Source organism: Epargyreus clarus, unplaced genomic scaffold, assembly GCF_041222505.1.
Source record: "Epargyreus clarus isolate Ecla_fem2 unplaced genomic scaffold, WU_Ecla_fem_2.2 ptg000002l, whole genome shotgun sequence".
NCBI lineage: Eukaryota > Metazoa > Arthropoda > Insecta > Lepidoptera > Hesperiidae > Epargyreus > Epargyreus clarus.
This window is the reverse complement of record NW_027332210.1, coordinates 9,088,788-9,101,283: the sequence shown is the minus strand read 5'-3', so window position 1 is coordinate 9,101,283 and position 12,496 is coordinate 9,088,788. Positions and strand designations below refer to the sequence as shown.

The 12,496-nt window shown below is 36.6% G+C and overlaps 1 long non-coding RNA gene across 1 annotated transcript; it reads left to right on the top strand.

Moving 5' to 3' along the window:
* The first annotated feature begins 4,321 nt into the window (after positions 1-4,321).
* On the top strand, positions 4,322-12,124 carry LOC140747431 (uncharacterized). The gene is made up of 2 exons (XR_012102871.1): positions 4,322-4,867; positions 10,057-12,124. It is a non-coding gene; the product is annotated as an uncharacterized LOC140747431 (long non-coding RNA).
* The last annotated feature ends 372 nt before the right edge of the window (positions 12,125-12,496 follow it).

Sequence of the window (12,496 nt, the reverse complement as noted above, 5' to 3'; positions counted from 1 at the left end):
ACGGAATCTTTGAACACGATTTTTTCCCACTTTGAAAGGTTTGAATAATTTAAAATTTTGAACACTTATCATGAACCGATGACAATACATGATTTTAATAATTTTGTCCCATTTTCCACAGGATCGTCAGGATTAACGGATTTTCTTGTGCGATTTTAGCGTGGTTTTTAGTTTTTAACTATAATTATTATTTACACCCAGTTTTTTCGAATTGTGTAGTTGCTTTTAAGACGTAGCATTTAAGATATCACCGATAGAAAATGGAAATAGACTAACGTATCCTTTTTTTACGCGGGGAACCCTTCATGGGTTCCTCTCAGCCGCGGGGGTGGCGGAGAGGATATGCCGGACTCCTACCGGCTAAAATCCCACGGTGTTCCTCTGGACGCTCTTTGTCGGGACCACGGGTACGCTAGTAGCATTCGTCCGCGGTCCCGACGGCAGACTAATCTAACCTAGCCTTACCCATAGCAGCAATAGCTTAGTGGTTGAAATAAAGCCTCTCAATCGGCAGGTCCGAAGTTCAAACCCTAGACCTCTGATTTTTCAAATTTATGTGCGTATTAAAAATTAATTATCTCTTACTATGAAGAAGTATGACTACTGAAGAAAAACATCAGGAACTTATACGCCTGTAAGTTATTTAAAAAAAAGTTCTTTAAAGGTATGTAAAATCAACCAATTTGCACTTGGTCAGCTCGGTGGACAATGGCGTAAATTATTCTCACTCTTAGAGGCGATCAGAGCCCAACAGTGGGATTGTAATGGGTTGACAACCCTACCCCAATTTCAGGTCATAAGATACAGCATAAATAAAAAGACGATTTTCCTTTGCTTTATTTATTCCGTGCATAATTCCCTGTCACCAACTCTTTTATTAAACGCCTTAGTATTCAAGTCAGGGCTGCCCTATGTTTACTGGGTAGGGTTTCGAGTTACTAAATGTCTTTTATAATTAAAAAGGGTTGTAATGACAGGAAGTAGATATGATCTAAGCCTTTGTAAAAGTAATTAGGTACTGTTTTTTATTTTTTCTGAGAGTTATTTAGTAAGCTTAATGAACCCGTCGTGATTGGATTGGATACCAACGCCTACGTATTTCTGTCGAATAACAATGTTAAGAGCTGCTGTGGTGGTAATTTTATCACATTATATAAAGCAGTGATAGCCCAGTGGTTAAGGAACTCAGCCTCTCGATCGAGGGGTCCGAGGTTCAAATCCCACCTCTGATTTTTCAAAAATATGTGCGTATTAGAAATTAATTATCACTTCACCGTTTAGGTGAAGGAAAACATCGTAAGGAAACCTAAGAGATTTACAAAAAAAAAAATCTCAAAGTTATGTGAAGTCTACCAATACGCACTTGGCCAGCGCGGTGGACTATGGCCTAATCCTTCTCATTCTGAGAGGAGACCCGTGCCCAGCAGTGGGACGTTAATGGGTTGATGATGATGATGATGTATCTTCACCATTCGCATTCCAACTTATTCTTTAGAGATACCAACGCACTTGTGGCCCACTTCAGGTAGGACTCATATTTTATGTAAGGTTGATTACATGTGCATAGACGACGGATTTGTTTTTTGTTTTTGCTATTGACAGAATACTATTTATACCGAAGGTATGGGTGGTGTTAATAATACCTTGATCTATAAAAACGTCTTTCAATTTAAAATGATACCATTCTGTACCAGGGTCTTCAGTTTTCAAGAATTTCTGCTACTCATGCCTTGGTGTTTATGGGGCTGAGAATATAGAAAATGTATAAAGGACGCCTAGAAAAGAATATGCATGAAGTTTAGTATTTCAATTTTTTTTGCGTCCTTCCAAGATACGAGGCTGGAAAACAATGATATAGTTCAATCAACAAAATAAATAAATCACGTAATTTAATACTTAACTTTGTTGATAGTAATAAATATACACTGCAATAAAATATTATACATCTTTTATTAAAAAGTACAGTGCATAAATATACAGTTCTTAATTAAACGTCAAATCGGCGTGACAATCGCCGATCAGATAAAATTTATTTGAAGCGGATTCTGAATATTTACTATATTCTAAGTTCCGAGGTTACTTCAAGGAGTGCAGTGACGTTTTGCATAATCAGGGCTGATAAATGTTACTGATGGCTTACATATAGAAGTACTTCAAGGGCTTCCAGAATATCTAAAAATCTACAAAATCTACAAAGGCTAAATGAAAACTTTCTACACTCAATGCCGTGTGGATTAACTGTGTTATGAATGCTACGCAAACAAAAGTGAGTAATAGAACACTCAGACCCTGAATTGAAATCTAAATTGATCATTCATATGTCTGCCTAATCAGGAATCGAAACTGGAAAGCTCTGAGTGTCACCGATAGTGATCGCTCCTATCCTAGATTAAAATGTAAAGATGAATATTTCTTGTAAATTTTAAAACAAATACCTTCATTGAAAATAAATTCTTTATAATCAGAAGTAAGTACGTAATTATAAATATTGAAAGTCTCAATTTCAAATATAAGAAACTTGTTAATTAAAATACAGAACTATATGTATTATAATTTAATTTAAAACGAGACTGAAAAATACACATTTAGAATTTTTATCAAAAAACTTATTCTCATTTTACCCTAATTGAATTATTCTAATTTAATCAACACAACAATTTCAGGCACTTAGTATAAAGAATTGAAAATTTATCTTCGTTCACAAAAGACTAGAAAAACTGGATAATTGAAACAAACCATTTTTGTCAGGCGTTTTAAAGGTAGATCTACAATCTCGTTTGGCTTGTTGTAACAGAATTATTTTCAAGAGAACTTTAAAATAAGAAACCTGTCTTTATTAAACCGTTTTATTATGATTAAGGTCGTTTAGGAATGGATCGATTTGTAAATTAAACCAATATATTTTTAGTCCCGTAGTTAACTTTATATTGATCCAGTGATTTTTAAGGGACGCAAAGTTAAGTTTAGTTAAGCAAAATTAAGTTGTTTAAGGAAATAGAGAAAAATTGAATGAATAGGTCAAAAACTATGTTAAGTCATTATAACAAATTTATTGTAAACATTTTAAATAAAAAAATGCATCATCAATTCCTCTGAAAATAAAAATATTTTACGAACGACTCTATCTTATACAAGATTATTTAAAATTCAAGAAATTCTCCAAATTTCATCAAGAATGAAAAATGATATTCAACGCGGCAACGCCTATCTATGAATAACTAATTAAAAAAATATTTTTAAGTAATTAAAAAAATTTAACCAAAAACTTTGGCAATGGGAGATCTCCCAGATATTTAGAAAACTTCGATAGCGTGATTCAGAATACTCGTGGCGCCATCTCTTGACGAGTAGCGGGGGGTCGCCACAAAACGTTCGCCAAATTTCCAACGAGAGTGTATAGCCACGCTAATAATTTTTCTTAAAATAAGCCGTGCGGCGTGCGTAAGATCAGTGCGACAGACGGGCTGCCCTAATTACAGTCAGTCAACAATAGGCATGACCATTTGTATGCGTCAGTTATAATTCCTTTTAGGGTTTTTGTTATTTTTGGTAGTCTTTAAGGCGGTTGTTAGCTATATTTATAGAAACCAAAGCAGTAAAGAAGAGAAAGAAGAAGATTATAGAATGCTCTGTGATATGACTCCGGTGGCTCGAACCGCCTCATCTATTTCTGCCTAATAACAGCAGTGTTAAGCGCTGCTGTAAGAAGAAGCCAGAAGGCTTAAAGGGTGTGGTAAGGGAGAAATGTTAAGAACTAGCCTAGAAAGGGTGGTTATTAGGAGTACTTTTATTGAACTCAAAAGCGCAAAGAAGGGGAAGAAGTAGAATTGTGGTTCTCCCCGGTGACGCTTACACTAGTCTAAAAGGTGGTTATTAGAAGTACTTTTATAGAACTCAAAAGCGCAAAGAAGAGGAAGAACAATGTGGTAGAACTGTGGTTCTCCCCGGCAACGCTAACACCACAACAATTTCTGCCTAATAACAGCAGTGTTAAGCGCTGCTGTGTTCCGTTGTGAAGGGTATGGGAGACATACTTATCCGAGGCATTCCGTCTTAGTCCTCAGGGGTAGAAACGCAACTGTTGCCAATCTCAGGCAGCCTAATCTTATCGAGGATTGATTATTGATGTCCATGGGCGGCAACGACCACATACCATCAACAAGACACGTTTTGCTACCTGTCATAAAAATATTTTTTAATTCGAGCACCATTAGGTAATTTCAATTATTTATTGCTAATCAAACAGGCTTTACCCACAAACCTAAACCCGGATAGCGAGTTACGTGTAAGCGCCAGCCCTACACGTTAAGGCTGCATCGCGCCAGCCCTACACCGTTCTCACGCTGCATCGTGCTTGCGCTGCATCGGGCCTTCGCGGAACGGCCAACGCTGACGAGGCGCGCAGGTGGCCGTCCCACGCGCGGGTGGCCGTCCCACGTACAGGTGGCCGTCCACCATGGAATCAGTTCACCTCCATCGCGGAAAGTGACTCGACCTATCCCATCAATTTATTTTTTTAATTTCATTTTTGTTAAAACTTGTGTAAAATTTGTGTTAAATTTAAATAAAAATTTAATTTGTTCGCGAAATAGACTGCAATTATTTCCTCGACGCCCAGCTCCCATAACTGGCGCAGTCGAAAGTTCCCGGTTTGTGCGTGTTTCGGACTATCGCAATTAAACGAGGAACCCATAAGTGGCGCAGAACCCATAACTGGCGCAATCGAAAGTTCCCGGTTTGTGCGTGTTTCGGACTATCGCTATTAAACGGGAAACCGAACCATTGAACGAGATCCGGACGTCGGGGAACCCTGCTCAGCTCGCTACATCCAAAAATCGATGTGCAAATACGAGATGAAGCTACTTCTGTGAGTAATAAGTAGATATTAAGTATGTACCTATTGGTTGCAGCTCCTATACAATATATGTCCTTCCTATCCCTATAAATATAATTTTATTGAAAATTTGAGTGAACAGTGACATAAAATCTTTCAAGATTTTTTTATTACGAGCAAATAAGGGTAGTTCACCCAGTTCTCGTCAGGAAATTCGTAGATCTATACGAGACCGTAATCGTAATTTAGATTTATTTGTCATAGAAGAATCATTAAATATGACAGAAAATTCAATGCCAAGTGTAAGTGGAACGGCAATTTCTGCTTCTTTGTCAGACAAAACCGATAAAATTTTTAATGCTTTAAGATTAGTCCCTGAGTTTGATGGAAATTCAAATGTTTTAATTAGATTTTTAAACATATGTGATCAAATTGTATTAGCATATGTCGATCCGGCATCTGGAAATGAGTTAAATAATTATGCAGTGATAAATGGAATTTTAAATAAAATTAAGGGACCCGCGGCTAGAACCTTAGCTACGAATGGCATCCCATCGGATTGGAATGGAATCCGCGCAGCTCTTATTAATACCTTTTCAGATCATCGTGATGAATCTTCATTGTATAGCGATTTATCTATGTTATCTCAAGGTAATGACACACCCCACATTTTTTATGAACGAATTCAGAATTTACTCGGTACAATAATGACATATGTTGAGTTACATGATGATATTTCCACTACCGTTGAAGCTAAACGGACCTTATATAAAAAAATTAGCTTTACAGACTTTCCTTAAAGGCTTACGTGAACCATTAGGCTCACGCATACGTTGTATGAGGCCTCCAACGCTTGAAAAGGCCTTGGAGTTTGCTCAGGAGGAATTAAATATTATTTACATGCAAAATAGAAATTCTTATTCACGAAAACTTACACAACAGACACCATCATTCAGAACTAACAATTTTAATCCTTTCTTTAATAAGCAAATTAGCCAGCAGTCACGCATGAATAATTCTCAGATGTTGCCACACTTAAATAAGCCTTATCAAGGTCCATCAAAAACCCAGCAAATGTTTAGGGCTCTACCACGATCGAATATGAGCACTGGTTTTAGGATACCACTTAGGGAAACTCACCCCACACAGCACCAACGCCAGGTCAGTAATCAAATGCACGGACAGCCTATGAGTGGCATTAGCCACCCCAAAGCCCGTACATTGCCACCGACTTCAATGAAACCTGACTGGAGCCGACAAGGTCAGTACCGTTCTCCAAATTATTACCAAGAAATTAATACTAATGAGTATGATAACTGTGATGACATTGACCATAACTTCGTCGATAACTATGACATGAGCTATGACACCCCATCTAACGTAGTTGAACACTTAGTGGGAAACGGTTACATAAATGACCAACAATTTATTGAACAGACTGACGAACAAACGGACGAAAATTTTTTGTCAGCTCAAATTTCAAGTGTCCCAAGATAGAATTAAATTTACAAAATAAAAGACAGCTTCCATACATTCAAATTCATAACCCACCTCTGAAATTATTAATAGATACAGGAGCAAATCAATCCTTTATCAATCCAGAAGCTATAGAAAGATACTATTCGGATTTACCATTATATTACGACCCTTTTATTGTGACAAATATTCATGCTTCTACTAGAAATGACTATTCCATAGAAATACCATGTTTTTCTGAAATTAATGACAATAACCCCGTAAAGCTTTACATTTATAGGTTTCACAATTATTTCGACGGTTTAATAGGTTGTGATTTATTAGAGCAGTGGCAAGCAAAAATTGATTTAGGCTCTCGCATACTTAACACACAGTTTGCAAAAAATAAAATCCATATGTTTGAATCTGGCAGTGTAAATTTAATAGAGGTGATAATACCAGCACAATCTAGCAAAATTATTAAAGTGCCAACTACTATAGCTAACGGTGAAATTATTATAGATAGACAAACCATTTGTGAATGTAGTATTGGTGATTGTTTGACTATTTCTGAAAATAGCCAAGCCTATGTAGAAGTTTCTAACCCTTCTAAAAATGATGTGATTTTCACATTGATCCAACCAATTTCTGCAAGTTTATTCAGTGAACAATCAGTTTCGGCCTATGATTTTTGTAATAAAAATAAAAATTTAGATCGCACTCAAAAAATTTTATCCAGATTACGAACTGATCATTTAAATAAGGAAGAAAGTGCAAATTTATTTGCCTTATGCAAAAAATATGCCGATGTTTTTTATGTAGAAAACGAGCCACTTACATTCACCAATAATATCAAACATCGTATAAAAACTACCGATGAATTTCCTGTTCATTGTAAGACATATAAATACCCTCATGTGCATAGAAATGAAGTACGGGCTCAAATAAAAAGTATGATTGATCAGGGAATTATCAGACCATCTAGTTCTGCGTGGAGTGCACCCATCTGGATTGTACCCAAAAAGGCAGATGCTTCGGGTAAGACTAAGTGGAGACTTGTGGTTGATTTTAGACGACTGAATGAAAAGACTATTGATGACAAATACCCCATCCCTAATATTAACGACATACTTGACAAATTAGGTAAATGCCAATACTTTTCGACTTTGGACCTAGCTAGTGGTTTTTATCAAGTGGAGACTCACCCTGATGACATACATAAAACTGCATTTAGTGTTGACTTTGCTCCCGGACACTTTGAATTTTTAAGAATGCCCATGGGTCTTAAAAATGCCCCATCAACCTTTCAGAGAGTCATAGACAACGTTTTACAAGGCTTACAGAATGAAATTTGCGTAGTTTACTTAGACGATATACTTGTATTTTCCACCTCACTACAAGAACATATAGTTAATTTACGTAAAGTTTTTGACCGACTTCGTCAATCCAATTTTAAGATTCAAATGGACAAATCCGAGTTTCTGAAACATGAAACACCGTATTTGGGACATATTATAACATCTGACGGAGTAAAGCCAAACCCTGACAAAATTAGTGCTATTTCAAAGTATCCAATTCCCAAAACTACAAAACAAATTAAAGGATTTTTAGGCTTGCTAGGTTATTACAGACGTTTCATACCTAACTTTGCAAGACTGACCAAACCACTAACTAGCTGTTTAAAAAAAGGTGCAAAAATAACCTTGTCTGAAGAATACATTGAATGTTTTAATCACTGTAAAACACTACTGACAAACGATCCGATATTACAATACCCTGATTTCACTAAGGAGTTTAATTTGACCACAGACGCATCAAACTTTGCACTTGGAGCTATTTTATCACAAGGACCTATAGGTAGTGACCGACCAGTAGCGTACGCATCCAGGACTCTTAATGACAGTGAATTAAATTATTCTACAATTGAAAAAGAATTGCTAGCAATTGTGTGGGCGACTAAATATTTTAGAGCATATCTGTTTGGCCGAAAGTTTAAAATCTTTACAGACCATAAGCCCTTGCAATGGCTCATGAACTTAAAAGAATCGAATTGTAGGTTGACAAGATGGAAATTAAAATTAGCCGAATATGACTTTACAGTAATTTACAAAAAAGGGAGACTTAATATTAATGCAGACGCTCTTTCTAGAGTTGAAATTCATAATGAAGATTTAAACTCAATAGCTGTTAATATCTCAACTTGTTCATCATCAACTGTTACCGCTCCAGATGATAGACCCTTTATAAGCCAATCGTCGACTGACACAGCACCAAACATAGAACCCTTAAGTAGTCCATGTTCCACAGTAACAGCAAACTCTCGTTTTTCTATTACTGACGAATTAATACCTGCGAATGACGTTGAAACTGTCAGATCACGTAGTGAAACCATGCATACCAGTAATGAAGATCCTGTACTTGAAATACCTATTGTCAATGACCCTTTGAATAAATATCATAAACAGTTAATTCTTAATATTTGTGAGCATCCATCTAACCGTAAACCAAAAGTCACAACACCTTTCAACACGTATGAAAAAGTAGTTACAGATATTTCAGCTAACAATTTTCAACAAGATTTAATAAATACAGTAAAAAATTTCATCGACCCAAAGATTCTAACTGCTCTTCTTGTAAATCCGCCTGAAAAAATGCTTACAGTTGTACCAATTTTGCAAGAATTCTTTAAAAATTCATCAATAAGATTAGTCCTAGTTAAGCATGAATTAGAAAATGTCAGCAGCTATTTTGAGCAACAAGATATTATACGCAAGTATCACGAAGGTAAAACGAACCATCGTGGTATCGCAGAAACCTATTTATCCCTTTATCATAGATACTTTTGGCCTAAGTTAAAAGAATCTATAAGTAAATTTATAAATTCATGTACTACATGTAGTAGAGCTAAATACGACCGTCATCCAATTCGTCCAGAATTTAAAATTGTGCCACCTCCTAGTAAACCTTTTGAAATGGTACATGCAGATGTATTAACAATTAATCAAGAAAAGTACTTAACTGTAATAGACGCATTTTCTAAATACGCTCAAATATACAAAATATCTGATTGTACAGCCCCAAATATAGTAAAAGCTTTTCTTACCTTGTGCACTCATCATGGATTTCCAATTAATTTAACTACTGACCAAGGAACAGAATTTACTAATCAGGTATTTAGAGAATTTCTTCTGTTACATAATGTACACCATCACACTACTGCACCTTATTCTCCTAATGAAAACGGAATGATTGAACGTCTTCATAGCACCATACTCGAACACTTAAGGTTATTAAAACTACAGTATAAAAATGAATCCACTTCTACTTTAATGAATTATGCTATAATTGCCTACAATAGTTCCGTACATAGTTTAACAAAATGCAGACCCTTTGACTTAATATCTGGACATTTCGATCCGCGTGACCCTACTGACTTAAACTTAAATGAACGACTAATGCAACAATACATTCAAGACCATCGTCATAAAATGGATTTAGTATATAAAATTATTCACGACATTTCACAGACTGAACGTAACACACTTATGTCTCAACAGAATGCACGTAGAGAACCACAGATAGATTATGAAGAAGGACAAGAAGTTTACATTAGGAACCCGGTAGCTACAAGACAAAAAATTGCACCGCGTTACATACATGATAGAGTTATTTCAAACTTACCTGTACATATATACACTTCAAAGAAGCGCACACCCGTAGCTAAAAATAGACTGAAACGTAAACGCAAAACGTCTGGATTGCTACAGATGTCTGGTGATCCTGATACACCTGGCCCAAGCACAAGACATTCGACTTGACAGTTTAAATGATGGTCCTGGCATTCTTCCTTTCAAACTCGGACCTGCAAAAATAACCTCACATTATCACACCTTTTTACATGATATTAATTTTGATGAAATTCAGAAGCAATTAGATTTGACTAAAACTCAGTTAACTGATGTCACAAATAACTTAACTACTAGAGGCTTCGCTCTTTTTAAATATCAAATCATACACTTGTCTGACAAAATTAAGGAAATAAATTCTCAATTAGATACTTTTCTGCCAACAAAAAGAACCAAGCGTGGTTTAATCAATCCATTGGGATCCATAATTAAAAGTATTACGGGAAACCTCGATTATAATGATGCTTTACAGTATGAGCAAATGTTTCATATCTTACAGAAGAATGATGTAGATTTAGCTAATAGTTTAAATAATCACATAAGTTTATATAAGCAGATGTCTTTCCATCAAACAGAAATATTAAGTAATTTAAGTAGCAATCAAGTTAAGTTAGAAAAAGCTTTGACACGCTATATTAATACTACAAGTAATAATACTATACAGCTTACCCGTTATGTCCAATTGTCGCAAATATTAACACTTATAGCTGAAAATATTCAAGATTTGCGATTAGAGATAGATAGAATAGAAAATATTTTAGCGTTTAGCCGTACAAGTACCGTACATCATTCTGTTTTAAGTACTAGTAATGTAATTGATATGTTAAGCAGATTGAAAGATATATATAACCAAGATCAGATTATTAATTTAGTTGATGCTCGACTCTACTATGATTTAATTAGGTTAGGATGTTATTTCGTAGACAATAAACTCATTATTGTTCTTAAATTTCCCATTGTATCTCCATCAACTTATGACCTTTACCGTTTGTGTCCAGTTCCTAATAAGCACCATGAAGTTATAATTCCCCCATCTCCTTTTGTTGCAACCAACTCCAAGGAATATGCATACATGGAGGCAGAATGCCCGAAGGTCGACACCATATTCATATGCAAGCAACAAATGAGCTATCAAACCAGAACATCTCAGGACTGCATCAGCACACTAATTCATTTACAGAAAATAGATGAAACGTGTCACCCCACGCCTATTTTTCTGTCTCAGGAGGCTCTACTGGAGCTTGACGATCAACACTATATACTATCTTTTCAAACCCCCACGAAAGTACAAACGCTATGTGGACAGGAACGCCATCAAATCATCGAGGGTAGTTTCCTTGCTACTATACCGAGAACCTGCAGCATCAGAACAACAGAATTCACTATCACCAACGTCAACGATAAACTCCGTGGACAGCATTTCGAAATACTTACATTCACAAATTCTGAATTATTAGCCTTGTCATCTTCAAGGAATCGAAAAGCTCATTTCAACATAACTGCAATAGATCTTAATAAACTACATGTCATTGAAGACCAAATATCAATGGAAACTTCACCAAAAGTAACCGACGCCACTTCGATGAGTACTTACCATACTACTCTTCCTCTGTACCTGTTAATCCTACTGGGTACAATTGCTCTCGCTATTGCGTACATAAGGCGATACCGGCGAAATAGAAAATCAGAAGACATATCAAAATCGAATGTTGAAATATCTCTTCAACCGTGTGCAACCTCAAGTGAGCATCACTCGTCGACAGCTACACGAGAGGACAAGAAGGCCGCAATATTTGCACTAAACGTAGGCAAATAGTTGCTCAGCTGGGGCGGGAGAAGTTACGTGTAAGCGCCAGCCCTACACGTTAAGGCTGCATCGCGCCAGCCCTACACCGTTCTCACGCTGCATCGTGCTTGCGCTGCATCGGGCCTTCGCGGAACGGCCAACGCTGACGAGGCGCGCAGGTGGCCGTCCCACGCGCGGGTGGCCGTCCCACGTACAGGTGGCCGTCCACCATGGAATCAGTTCACCTCCATCGCGGAAAGTGACTCGACCTATCCCATCAATTTATTTTTTTAATTTCATTTTTGTTAAAACTTGTGTAAAATTTGTGTTAAATTTAAATAAAAATTTAATTTGTTCGCGAAATAGACTGCAATTATTTCCTCGACGCCCAGCTCCCATAACTAGCGGCTAAATATTTACCCGGGTGGATTGTAGGCAAGTTTACAAAGCCGAGCCTGGCTATACGAAATCAAAGTGGGCCAACCCACATCTATTCAAGTACACTACCAATAAATCACGCATTGATTTGTAGAAAATAGCGATTTGTGTTTATTGTCGTTTCATTGTGTAACTTGGCTTCTGTGTTACAATTGACTTGCGGGGAGACTAACGGTCTGAAAGATCCGGGTTTGATTCCTGGCCAGGCAAGAAGCTAAATGATGAATTTTAATTTAAACAACTGCACAACGTGGTTAGAGTCAACAAATCACCAAGCTAATGACTGGTACAGGTTCC